We start from the raw sequence: 13,590 nt of genomic DNA on the forward strand, positions 1-13,590 counted from the left end.
CATCAGCCAGTCTGTTTGCCTTACAGTGATGCTTGTAACCTTGGTGCAGGCAGTGATTTGCCAGCCTAGATGTGCCCAGATGCTGTCCTGTGGAACTGCCCTCTGCAGCTTACATCACTTTGATTGTGCAGATCTGGGTCAGCACCCTGCATCCTGACAAACATCAAAGGAGAAGGCTTCTTTCTCCTCTCACCCCTGTCATCAGCTGAGCTGGTTATCAGCCCTGTTCTGCAGTCAAGGAATGCAGCACAAAGCAGGGATGGGACCTGCCTGCTTTGGGAATCAAGCCCTAATCAACAAGCTCCAGGTCCTCCACACCACCAACCAGGTGACACCATGTGCATAAGAATAAATTGTGAAGCTTTTGGGAAGATACACCTGGAGGAAGGCTGACAAAATCTGTAGGTGTCACGAGTCATATTTTCTCAATAGTACAGCATTTCTACTAGTAACAACTGAAAATTTAGGATAATCGCTAATCTCCCACCAAGCTACCTATTCCAAAGGAGAGCTACAAGGATGGTGAAGGGTCTAGAGGAATGGCAGAAGTCATTTGGAATGTTCAGATGGAGGAGATTGAGGGCAGAGCTCACTAGTGGCTGCAGCTCCTCCTGAGAGGCAGCTCTGATCTCTGCTCTCTGTGACCAGGGACAGGACCCAGGGAATGGCTGGAGCTGTGTCAGGGAGATTTAGGTTGGAAATCAGGAAAGGTTCTTCCCCCAGAGGGTGCTGGGCACTGCCCAGGCTCCGTAGGGAATGGGCACAGCCCCAAGGCTGCCAGAGCTCCAGGACTGCTAGGGCACTGCTCCCAGGGACAAGGTGGGGTTGTTGGGGTGTCTGTGCAGGGCCAGGGGTTGGACTGGATGATCCCTGTGGAGCCCTTCCCACTCAGAATATTCCATGATCCTATTCCTTGCTTGCTCACCAGCCAGAAGAAGCACACAGGATCTGGGATCCTCCCCTTGGAGCCCTGCAGGGCAGGGCAGGGATCTCCCAGAGCTGCCCTTCATGCTGGATTTTATCAAGGGCACTGGATGAGACAAACATGGAGTTATAGATAGGAAACCAACAGAACATTTTACCATCCAAAAAAAGGGGTTCTGTCACTATGATTGAATAGTTCCTGCTCAGGCTTCTGATGTCTCCTGTCAGAAGAGGCAGATGAGAACAGACCACGTGGCAGGAGCAGCTTCACTAAAATGACTCTGGTAACAGCAACCAGACAGCTCCATAGCCAACACATCCACAAGGGGAAAAAACCCTCCAAGAGCCACAGAGCACTTGCTATTCTTCTAGGACTGAATCTGTGCCTTTTTCCAAAAATAGTTGCCATTCAACATCAGCATTTTTAATTATTGGTTTTGTTGCTTTTCCCTAAATCACTCTCACGAAATCTTCAATTATAAAAGCATTTCAATTATTTTTTTCCATCTCCTCTAAATTCTTTTCCTGTTTTTGAGGATGTCAAGGTAATTTGGTGCTGAAACACTTTGTGGTGAGTGACGGAGGGAGATGAAGCTTTTGCTTTTTAAAGGAAGAAAATAAAATAATCTTTTTTTAGCTACTGTTTCATTACAACTTGTTATAAAATTGAACCCTTTTTTTTTTTAAGAGAAAGAAGTAAACATGTAAACAGTAAAATGTGCCAAACCAACAGCTTCTCTTTGCTGATCCTTTACATTTGGCTTCATCACAACTGCTGCCACACAAAGCCAGGCTGCAGCTCTTAGGCCATATCAATGGTAAAGCTTTCGTTTCAGAGGGGTAATACAATTGAAAGGGAAAAAAATCCCCCAACCAATGTTTTTCATCATTAAAGGACTGGCTCTGGAGAAGGACCAGAGCTGAGACACTGTTTGTAGTCCAGCCACAGCATGTCATTAACACACACATGTGCTCTGTGCACCTGAGTGCCCAGGGTTGATGTTTCCAGCCCACAATTCCTGCAGAAGCTGGTCAGTGTCCACCAAGTCATCACAAAAAACAGACTTCATTGTATAGAAGGGTCAGTTCCAGCCTCCCTGGAAACCCCAAAATAGACTGTTTCTTGGGGATACCAGGATCTGATCCTAATCTGTGACCCCAAAGCAGCACAGAGGAAGAGGTGATAGATTTTACCATGAGTTTGTCTTTCCTGATCTCCAAGTGTTGTGTGCTGGTGAGTGAAATCCATCACCAAATGAAATAAGGCCATTTCCTCCAAACATAAATCCTGGAATTACTGCTGGGGAGGGGAGCTCAGTACAAGTGCTGTAACACTGTGCCATGCACGTAATTCAGCTGGGGTAATTCACAGCTTTCCAACCTTTGGAAAGCCTGACTCACAGAGATTTGTGAAGGACCTGAAGCTTTAGCCCCCTCCTCCTCCCCTCTGGTACAACTTCCTACACCAACCCTCAGGGACATTAAATCTTCCAGTTGCCATTTTCTCCTAGGCAGGGAGGATATGAATTTCATAACTCCTCAGCTGAGCTGCCATCAGAAGCCATGAAATACGACAGGAAACCAAGAGCATGGCCTGGCGAGCGCTGCGAGAGAGCCCAGGACTGGACAAGCCATTAGGAGCAGCACACAGCGCCTGGAGCACAGGGCCAGGGGTGGGTGAGGGAGAGCACTGACACTTGAGCAGCTCAGAGAGGGATGAAATCAGAGCAGGACAGAGCCAGAGCCTGGGCTGAGGCTGGTCATGCACAGGAAAACCCGTGCTTAGCAAGGAGTCACTCTCTGCATGTCTGACTTCAGGGGTTGTGGGGGGACTGGGCTGCCAGAAGGGCTGAAGGAGGAAACCAAACCCTGAATTCAGGCACGTAGCTGTACAGGACTAAACCACTGCCTGCTTCCCACCTGAACTTGTGCCTCTCTGCTAGAGCCAAGGTGAGGGGAGGCCTGATGATGGCACAGCAGTGGCAGAGGCTGAAGCACCCCTGCCAGTGCAGATGTTTTTCTGGCAACTCACAGGTCACGAAGCCCAGCATGGACCACAACAGGAACAAAACATGTCCAAAGAAAACAATCTGGCTGTGGAACAGCCTTCCAGGGGAAACTAGCCTGGCAATCTACCCCTGAAGGCACACTGCAAAGCTTTCTTCCTCCTACAAATTATTTCATCACAAGCAAAAACTTCACACAGATACTCCTACCCCAAAGGACTGCATTTAGGCCCATCTTTCATATATTCACCATGAATTAAATAAAAACCCAAGCATTTTTAATGAGTTAAACCAGTACCATACTTTCCCCTCACCACAGTTTTTACTCCCTAAAATAAGAGCTGAATAGATAACTCCCAGGAGGAATCAACACCTGAGTCAGACAATACTGGGGCCTTGAGCAAGCTGATCCAGTGGGTGACACCCCTGCCCATAGATGATCTCTGAGGTTCCATCCAAGCCACGCCATTCTGTGATTTCTATGATTCTGTGACTCCTGCAGATGATCTGAAGAGCTAAGCTGGCCAGCACAGCACAGTGTTCCCCCCACAGAGCTGGAAGCCAAGAGGAGGAGGAGATACTTTGCAGGGGTTGCAGAGTTGCTACCACAAATGCATCCAACTGCTGTGGCCAACACACTTCAGGTAGCCAAGGTTTGCCACTGCAGCTGGAACAACCAATGGCTGGGGGAGCCCCTTTGTGCTTGTGCAGTAACCTGGGTCATGCAGAAGGGAAAAACCAGTGTGAGTATCCATGACACACTGTAAAACAACCATGATCTATTGCAACACAACTGGTCCAAAGCCTCTAGGAAAACCTTACTAACACAGGTGAGGCTGCTTAGGCCAAGAAGACCCTATGGCTGCACCCTGCCAATTTGTACTTAATTCCTGGTAATAGAAAGCACCTGAACATCATCAGGGACCTTCTAGCTAGAGAATTTTTTCCGATTTTGTGAGGGGATTCAACTCTTGGAGGACTGGAGTAAAAGGAAGGGGTCACCTCAGAAGTCACATTTGCTGTTGTCTTCCCAAAGGCCAGGCTCCTGATCAACCCCCTCTGCTGCCCAGGAGTTCAAACCTGGTCATGAGGCCGAGTTTAAATTTGATGAGCCCTATGAACTGGCACAGCTGCAGAAGATGTGACATAATTGTGCACCTGAAATAACCTCACAGCTTGTCCTTAAAGTCAAAATGTCCTTTGACACTTTGCACAGGCAAAATGGACCCAAACTGGGCCTGGCAAAAGCACCTGACAAATGGCACTTGTGTGAAACCCTCCCAGATGATGGTGCAAGGCCAGAGGGGAGCCAAGCCCTGAGGACAAAGAGCACAAAGGGCAGGGATTTTTGCTCCTCACAAGGTGACAGCTCTCCAAACCCATCCCTGAACTCCCAGTCTGGCTGGGACGCCATGGCCCATCGGAACTGCAATCTCTGCTTTTGCACTTGCTCTTTGCTCTTCTCAGCTCTCAAGCTCAGGAGAGGAGTTAAGCACATAAATTAAATAAATGGCTTTTTTTTACAATAAGCTTTTTCTTTCCTCCTTTCCCTTTATCATACAATCACAGAATGGTTGGGCTGGAAGGGACCTTAAAAGACCATCCAGTTCCAACCCCCTGCTCCCTGCAGGCAGCTCCTTGGCACTTTGTGCTTTTCCTTGCTTTCTCTTCCCACTCCCCAGCAGCATCCTCCCCCCCACCCTGCTGCCTGCTGTGGCAGCATTTCTGCCCCACAGAAGACAATAAATACATCAAAGCTGTCAAAGCCCCGTTGTTTTGGCTGGGAGGAGTGATGCCCCCCTGCTGGGTGAGATTACTTCCCACTGGGATGGATGGCTCTCCCCTCACTGACAGCTCTCCAACAGGGAGCAATTCCTGTCCAGCCAGGAAGAGCAGGCAGCAAACGTGGCTAAGTGGCCCTAGGAGTGATGAGGGCAGGGAGGGAGGGCAGGAGCTGAGCCCTGCTCACAGCAGCCCTGCTCTGCTGCCCAGGACAGCTGGGAGCTCCCTGCTGGCCCTGCCTGGGATTCCCCAGGCAGGGGGTGGCAGTGAGAAATGGGGATCTGATATTCCTGCTCGAGTCTCAGGGCAAGTGTCAGCCTTAATCCTGCCCAGGCCTGACACCTGGGACCAGCAGCTCTCAGTGCCTAGATGTATTAGTGAATGGGAAATTCAGGAAGACGTGAAGGTGGACAGGGAAAAACGCCTCCCTTTGCCCTTGGGAACACGTGTTTTCCACAGGCCCTTCACACTCCCCAGGCAGCAAATGTTCTGGGCAAAAATGCATCCAGAACTGCACACTTGGCATAGATTTTGGGACAAGAGCTAGCAGGGAAGTGGCATTCACTCGGGCAATGGATTTCCTGTAGGGAAAAAAAAAAAAGGAATAAAGAAAAGGTTTGGCCTGTTTGCATTTCCCAAATCAGTCTCTGAAACATCCAGGTAAGCTGAGGAGCAGCCACCTGACCTGCAGATCATCACCTCACCCCAGGATCCTGCCCTGGTGGTGCTGTGGGTTTGGGTTAGGCCAGCTAAATTACCTTTAGACTCTTGGCTTTTTGAATTAAATACACAGAAAAGAGTAAAATGAGCATTGAGCTGCTGTGATGAGACTGAGCAGGATCACAATGAGTCATCTGGAGCTTCTCCACCTCTAGACCAGCCTCTTCAAAGACACTTAAGGGAATCAATTGCCCATATCCCACTCAAATCCTCTCTGTATGTGGTTTGTGAAGCTTTAAGCCCCTTTCCCACTCCCACAACCTCCATCCCTCACCTCTGAAGTCTCTCTAGTCCATTATTCTGGAGGCTGGTTCGTGAACAATGTGTTCACTTTCCGTACTGCCTAATGAAGATGTTCCTGGCCCTGAGCATTAGATCTACTGCACACTTAATGGAAAAAAATAGCTATTCTTACCATTGGTGGGTCAGATGAGTTTCTTGGCAGTGAGGGTGGTGCAGTTATGTGGACAATCAAACAAGCCAGTGATTATTGACAATGCATTTTTGAGGAAATTATTGCTGTTTAAACTCTAATCACAACAATACCTCATTTAAAAGCATAAAAGCTTTCACTCAGCAGACCTACCTTTTTTTTTTTAAATAGCTAGACAATTAAATAAATCTCCTGACACTTAACCATCATTTACCCAACAGTCAGAAAATGGATTCAATGCCTTTGCATTAGTTAGATGATGATATTAGAGCAAAAATTGAACAAGTACAAGCAGGTGAAGGAAGATCTGGGAGGAGTGTGTGCTGCACTCCTGTATAACAGGGTAACTTCTGCAGGGGAGCAGGGGACTTTTTGGTCTTCCCTTTTTCAGACACCAAGATAATTTTTAGCATTGTTGTGTTACACAGATTTTAGTGTTCTTGGAGGAAAAAAGGAGTTCTTCCCTATTTTATAGGCTGGAAACTGAAGTTCAGGACAATGCCACTCTGAAATTCTGTGTCTGGATCAGGAATTGAGTGTGGATGTGATGAGTTGTTCAAAAAGTAACCTTTCTACACTTAACCCTCAACCAATCTTTATTTTGTCAGCATTTCCACAAAACTGGTGCCTGAAAAGTTCAGAGTAAGAGTGGATTAAAGCTCAAGAGGCAAAAGAATCTGGGTTCTCATGCATTTTTGCTGGCATTTTAGGAAAGGCTACATGATCTTACAGCACAGCCCCCAAACTAGCACTGAAACAACTGGGATTGACCCTGCACTGGTCTGAGCATCAGCTCCTGGCAGATCACAGACCTTTTATTACCCCTGATCCCAGTGGTGCTCTTAATTCCCAGCTGTAGCACTTCTACCTCGGGCTCCTCAAGTGAAGAGCTCATCCTTCTGATGCCATTATTCAGAAGCTGATGCTAAATACCTCCCAAATTTATTGCCTTCTGCCTGCTGTCAGCTGCCAGTAGCAGTAATGGGAGTGTCTCCTTTTCAGATAGCAACAGCCATGATAGAAAATTCAATTCTTCCAAGCAGTGTTGGAGTTTGAAATGTATTATTATATATTCATTACCCTACGCTGAATTTTATGGGCTGCTTTATGATTCATGTTTCAGAAATAAAATATAAAATGGAAAGGAAGGCCCTTGATCCAGCCTCATTCCAGGCCCCAAATAACTGACAGCTACACAGACAGTTAATTGTTTCCTGATCTCTGCATACTCCGTTTTTAAACAGATCCCCCAGGTAAATTTTATAGAGATGGATCTTTGTTTTTACCTCCCTCACACACCTCCTTTTGGCAGAAAAAATATGGCTCCACAAAGGTGTTTATGAGGGGTGGAAAGAGTTAAGGCCTCCTCTTCCACTCCTCCCTCTTGATTGTTTTAATTGGCTGTTTGATGACCTGAGCAGTCTTTGATGGGCATCACACAGGCTCTGCAGGAGGGATTGGAGCTTCCAGACCAGGGTCACCCTGGTTGGCACAGGGCCACCAATCAATGCCCTCAGGATGGATCCAGTGTGGCCCAAGAGCCCTGATGGACACAGAACAACCCCCCTGGCCATAACCCCAGCAGCTCCAGAGGGGTCACTGGCCCCAGGGCTGGCAAACTTCAAACCGGGAAAAGGCAACCGTGAGCAAACAGCAAAACCCCCAAAACCAACACACAGGAACTGCCCTGTGAACCCACCAGAACCAAGGTGAGGCAGGGCAGAGACATGGGAGCCAACGAGGAAGAGGAGGAGCCCTTAAAGGGTGAAGCAGCACAGCTCCCTACCAGCAGTGGCTCCAGCCCTGGGCAGCACCCAGGGAACAGTGGCAGCACCACAGCAGGACAGCACAGTGACACAAACGTGCTTCCCACAACAGGGGGAACCAGGGCACAGATCTAAGGGAACACAGGACAGCACAGTGACACAAATGTGCTTTCCACAACACAGTGAATCAGGGCACAGATCTAAGGTAACACCACCCACAGATGTGTGGGGACTGTCATGGAGCTATAGGAACATCTGTGCTACTGAAAGAGCAGAAAGCATGGAAAAACAGCTAAAGGAAGAAGGAAAAAGGGAAATATCTTTTTCTGGTGAGAATACTGGCTTACATTGGCCTCAACAGCTTAAAAAAATTACTGCTTTATGTGCTCCCTGGTGTGAGAGCTGCACTAGCAATGGCTTGTTTCTCTTGGACAGACACACCAAACACCTCAGACTACTCGAGATCCTCTGCTTCTGAATAGGGCATAAAGGAGAGGTGATAATCCAGGTAACTCTGCCAGCTGTAAGGTGTCAGTCACTTCAGAAGCAAGATTTTCTCCAGAAGCAGCTCCTGAATGACACGAGCACATCCCAGCAGTGGGAGCACACCCTGAAGTCAAGTCCCCGTTTCCCTGTTGCTCTGGAGACCAGGCAGGAGCTTCCTAAACTCTGCAGGCCACTTACCCCGGGGGCTTGTGCTGCTTTCACACCCTCTGGCCTTGCCCCTGCCCTGGGCTGCACCTCCTCGTGTCGCTGCTCACGTCTCAGGGCTCAGAGGCTGCTCTGCTGCAAATATTTGCACACTCTGGGGGGAGGAACACAGTGCATGGCCCCCAGGGGCAGGCGGCTCCGTATTTATCCTGGAATGGCAAACAACACTGAGAGCAAAGAAGAGAAAAAGGCAGATAAGATAAAAGTGTGTTACCAGGTCTAACAACACAAAATCAACAAAGACCACAGCAAAAATTATCTGCAAAGACCAACAAATGCAACAGCAAGGGATCCTGATGGAGGACATTGGATCACCCAGAGGGCTGGTGAGACAGAGCTGCTTGGCTCTTGGAATGCCCAATATCAAGTCACAGGGAATCACTGTCAGTGGCTCAAGAAAATTGACATAAAAAGACGTTTTTATGGTCCTTGTCCTGCCCACGCCATGAACCTGTAACTGCAACCAGCACCTTCATAATACAGAACTGAACCAAAGACTTCCCCACACATTCTAACTCCAGAACAAGCCCCAGGCTGATGTGTGCCTGAAGAGTGGTGTGAAATGCTGCAGCAATTAATTCCCACTATGTCATGGGACTGACTATTTCTCCCAGAAGATAGATTCACCCAGCTGTGAAGGTTTTCTCTGTCATTTAAGAAGTATCCACAATTGCTGAAGTTTTAATTAATGTATGTGGTTAATTTATAAAGTGAAACGAAGTGTACTTGTTAGACAAACTGCATAACGATGAATCCAGAGGGGAAAAAGCAGAAAGGAGGTAGTAGGAGAACCACATGTGAAAACCATATGGAAGAGTGTTCCACCAGCTTGGAACCAGATGGAAGAAAACATTGTCCCTGGACACTGTACAGAGTCCTACTGATAACAGATGATAAATCATTCACTGAGTGTAAGCAGGAGAGTGAACATCACCACAGACCGAGCTGTGCAGGGACAACAGGACCACGAGCTGGGGGACATTAGATAAAAGGACAGCATGAAAAGCTCAGATGTCACCCCCTCGTGTCGATCTAATCAGAGCCATTATCAGCGGGACCCAAGAGCTGCAGAAAGGAACAAAGGCAGAGCAGCAGGGGAGGAATGCACTGAGGGAAACCACAACACAGCCCAGCCTGCAATAATGAGAGGCTGAACAGGGACAGGGGAGAGCTGTCTGGATGTTCACCCCTACAAAGGAGAGATGAACTTAGTCCTGTCCCTGAGCTCTAACTTTTCTGTGCCAGCTCTGACAAGTCATTTAAGGTCACCTGAAGTCAAAGGGCACCCTCCCATTCACTCCAAAGCACTGCTGCCTTCTCCACCACACTGCATTTCCCAGGGAGCCAAAATCCTTCCACACTCCTGTTCCACTTGAGGGTTCCCTGTGACAGCATCTCTCTTCTCAGGGAGAACAACTGCTCCTGTCACAAGAGGACTCCAGGTCTGACTGGGTCAGAAGACAGGACAGCACAATAGGCAGAGGTGGCACTCAGAAGTAGGCTGGACAGAAGGTGGCTGTGCTTAATGATCAATAATTTATTCATAGCCATCAGTATCAAAAAGCACAGCTGCCTGCAGGATCCTGCTCAAGATAACTGGCCTGGTACAATACCATGGAGCTGCAGATTCCAGACTGACAAACAGCTAAAGCTTTCCATCCAGCTGTTTATGGCCCCTGAGGTCATTCCCAAACACAGCTCATCTGCTTTTGCCAGTCTCTTCATTTCTTTGGTCACAGGGAATTTTCCTATGGGGAGGAGGGACGCCTAATAATAAACATCACTACTTCATTATCTGTGTAAGCACCAAATGACTGCTTGCCTTAAAAAAGGCCTGAAATCTCTCTTGCTAGTACAGTGAAATGTTTTGAAGTGGTAGAAGCCTCTGTAACAGACCCCAGAGCAGGACGGGTCACTGTGCACAGAGACACACACAGACAAGGAAGCTGACCAAAACACATGCATGCAGGACCACCAAGGATGACCCTAAATTAGACCACCCAGTCACTTTGCTGGCCCTGTTTTGAGGAGCCAGAATCTCTGAGTATAAAATGGTGTCCGCACGCGGGTTCCTTGGCCTGCGTTTCAGACCATCACATATCTCCAGTGACTTCCTGCCACTGACCCTCACAATAAATCATTCCAGCCAGCCTCCCTCCCTCCTGGCAACATCCTGTTCCTTCCTCAAAAATCCTCCCACTCACAATTCCAAAGTTTGATATCAATCTTAAATAAATGCCTGGGCTGCATTCCCTGAGCCACCTTATCTCCTGCCTCTCCAGGATGCTGCAGTTCAACAAGCACACGCAGAAGCCCCTTAGGCCTTGCTAACTTTACTTTCATGCTTGTGTCCTCTTTCTTTTTCCCACATTTTCTCACAGGGAAGGGAAGTGATCTTTAGGAGAATGTACACTGCAGTAGAGCCATGTGCTGTGACTTCTGAGAGGGGAAAGTGATAGCCCAGAAAAGAGACAGAGCTACAATTTTCTGTATGAAATATGGTGAGAAGAGAGTCCATGGCAAAGGTTTTTCTCCACTGTCTTCCTTGCTCTGGCTTCCCTCACTTCACAGTTTAGGTGAAGGAAAACTCTGTCAATGCATCTCCCCATCAGAGTCCCATCTTCAGCACCCAACAGACGGGGACCAGCTGCCTCCATCTGAACCCTCCAATTTCCATCCACAGCCCAGCTTGAATGAGAGTGAAAGCACCAGCCTTCACTGCCCAGATCACCACTGCAGAACCTGCAGCAGGTCAGCCAGCCCAGGGTCTCCCAGTCCCATATTTCAGCTGAACAACTGAACCAACAGGATGAATCCAGGCCCTGACACCAGTTATGTCTCTGAAAGACCACAGAATAATGTGCAGTCAAAAGGAACCACACTGGCCCCTTGACCCAGCAATGTCAGTGAAGGTGGTTCAGGCTGGACTTATTTTTCACTCAGGTACTCTTTCCCCATAATTTAATTATTTTAAACAATTCTTGTTATTAATACTTTAATTCTGTAACCCTTTCTGTCACTGATTTAACCCCCACCCTCAAAACCTTGTAACTGGCAGGTTAGAATCCTTCCAAAGATTGGTTTCACAAACATCAACGAGATTTGCTTGCTTAAATGTCACACTTACAAGGTGATACTGGTGCTTACCTGCTTGCTTACTCTTCTTATCTTCCTCTCTCTACCCTCATCTTTCCTTGTCTTCAAGGGCACCAAAATGCCCTGATCATCTAATTCAACTTCCTGGAGTCCATTTCAATGAGGATCTCTTTCTGGCTGAGGAAGAATTCCTCGGGTGTCCCCAGACTCACATCTCTTTTTTAAAAATGTAAGTGTAACTAATTCATTAGCAATTCACTTGATAGTGAGCCAAGGATCATCTCTGAGAAAAACAGCAGCAACCTAGCAGATTTCCAAGTCAGAAGGAAAGGCTGGAGGAAAAGCAAAGAAAACAGGCTTTAATCAGAAAAACCAAAGTGGGGAGAATAAGATGGTATGGCAGGCTCCTAAAATGCCCCCAGAGTTTCTAAAGTAATCTTATTCCAGCACATGAATCCCAGAGATGCCCTCCCTCTCCTTATCATCCCACTCACTCAACCATGGCACCGACACATGTACTTAGCAGCAGTTATCAGCAGTGGCACAGAAATAAATGGCAGGTATCAAAGAATCAAGGTCGTCAACTCATCATGAATATTTCAGAGAAAAAGCAACATGAAAAGCTCCAGTGTCCCAGGCTCTCAGATTTCCAGCAGAAGGAATAAAACACAAACCACACACACACACACAGAGACAGAGACAGGGGCCGCTGGCTCGGCCATCACATGCACGGAGCTCATTTCAAGGCAGTACCACATATGTTACAAGACAATCTGTCACATTTTAAAAATATATAAATATATATTAGATATCTCCTCTGTATAATGTGCAAACTCTAAGCAGCTGGCAAGAGGGCAGTGGTGATTTAATGCAAGAAAACTGTGCTTTGCTGAAGGGGCTGGGGACGGGGAGCTGGGGCTGTAACGAGAAGCCTCTTTGACAAAGGCGCAGAGTGGCATCTTTTCACACAATTATATGTGGGTCACATTAACCTCTGCTGGGCAGGATTCCCCTGAGCTGCCTCTGTCTGTGTCACTGGGAAGAAATCTGAGATTCCTCTCTCCATCTCCTGTTTTTTCTCACAGCATTGGGCATTGCAGGGAAGGGATGGAGAGGGAATTGGGGTTCCCACTGCCAGCACAAGTTTCCCACTGAGCTCCGGAGCAAACTCCACACTTCAGGGCCCAGCAGTCCCACTAATGAGATATGTTAATCAAGGCAGAGATCTGAGATTTCCAGCTGTCTCACTATAATATATATATATTACTATTTTCACTATTATATATATATATTACTATTTATAACCAAAGAAACTCTGCTAAGATGACCTTCCCACTTGTATGGGAACTATTTGAATTTTGCTCTGTGGATGCGGATTGAAGGCAGACACACATTTTTTCACAGGCTTTGGAGATTCCAATTTTCTCCTGTCAAGTACAACTCAAATCTTCAAAGGAAATTTTATCAAAACTGTAATAATTTATTAAACAAAATAAATATTTCTTTAACCAAATCATTTGGGTATTCCACTGTTCTGGATTAGCTTGTTTTTTTCAGTCTTTACAGAGAACTTATTTATCAGGCAACTCCATTTCTGGGAGTGGGGTGACAAATTTCTAGTAAGAAAAATTTCCCACTTTTTAGTGCCACAAAAGTCTGTTTTCTACAGACATTTTTTTTTCCCAGGCACCTCACCATATTCTTCTCTGGGCTCAGCTGGTTTGATGTGGTCTATAGCAAATGAACTTTATGTCCCATGGCAAACTGGATTTAAAGGACAAGATCTTCTAAATTTGAGAAAGTCACCGTGGAAACGCAGCTTTCACTTCTACTAAAACAGGTTCTTTCTCAATGAACTCCTTCTTGAAATGAAGGAAACATTCCTTGCAGTGACAGCTGATACTTACACTGTCATTCAACTCCAATCCTTGTGCTCCTTCACACTTCTCCAGTCCCAGTGGGCTGCAGGGTTTTGAACTTGCAGGACACAGGAGCTGGGAAGCCTTTGAAGACGGCTGCAGGCTGGGAGATAAGGACACAAATGGGAAGTGCCTGCCAGGACACCTAAAAGCAAAGATTAAACCTGACAATTTGAAAGGTATTTGAACATTTTTCACATGTTGAGCTCAGCTGCAGACCATGGGCTGATATG

At 47.1% G+C, this 13,590-nt stretch overlaps 1 long non-coding RNA gene across 1 annotated transcript in view; it reads right to left on the minus strand.

The window, feature by feature from the left end:
* Positions 1-8,321: 8,321 nt before the first annotated feature.
* Positions 8,322-13,590, minus strand: part of LOC135282451 (uncharacterized) — a 146,832-nt gene continuing 141,563 nt past the window's right edge. The window contains exons 10-12 of the long non-coding RNA XR_010348611.1: positions 13,346-13,502; positions 11,490-11,770; positions 8,322-8,509 (exon numbers count right to left, since the gene is read on the minus strand). This is a non-coding gene — a long non-coding RNA (uncharacterized LOC135282451). The remainder of the gene's footprint in view (positions 8,510-11,489; positions 11,771-13,345; positions 13,503-13,590) is intronic.

This window comes from Passer domesticus, chromosome 17 (assembly GCF_036417665.1).
Source record: "Passer domesticus isolate bPasDom1 chromosome 17, bPasDom1.hap1, whole genome shotgun sequence".
In the NCBI taxonomy this organism is placed as follows: Eukaryota; Metazoa; Chordata; class Aves; order Passeriformes; family Passeridae; genus Passer; species Passer domesticus.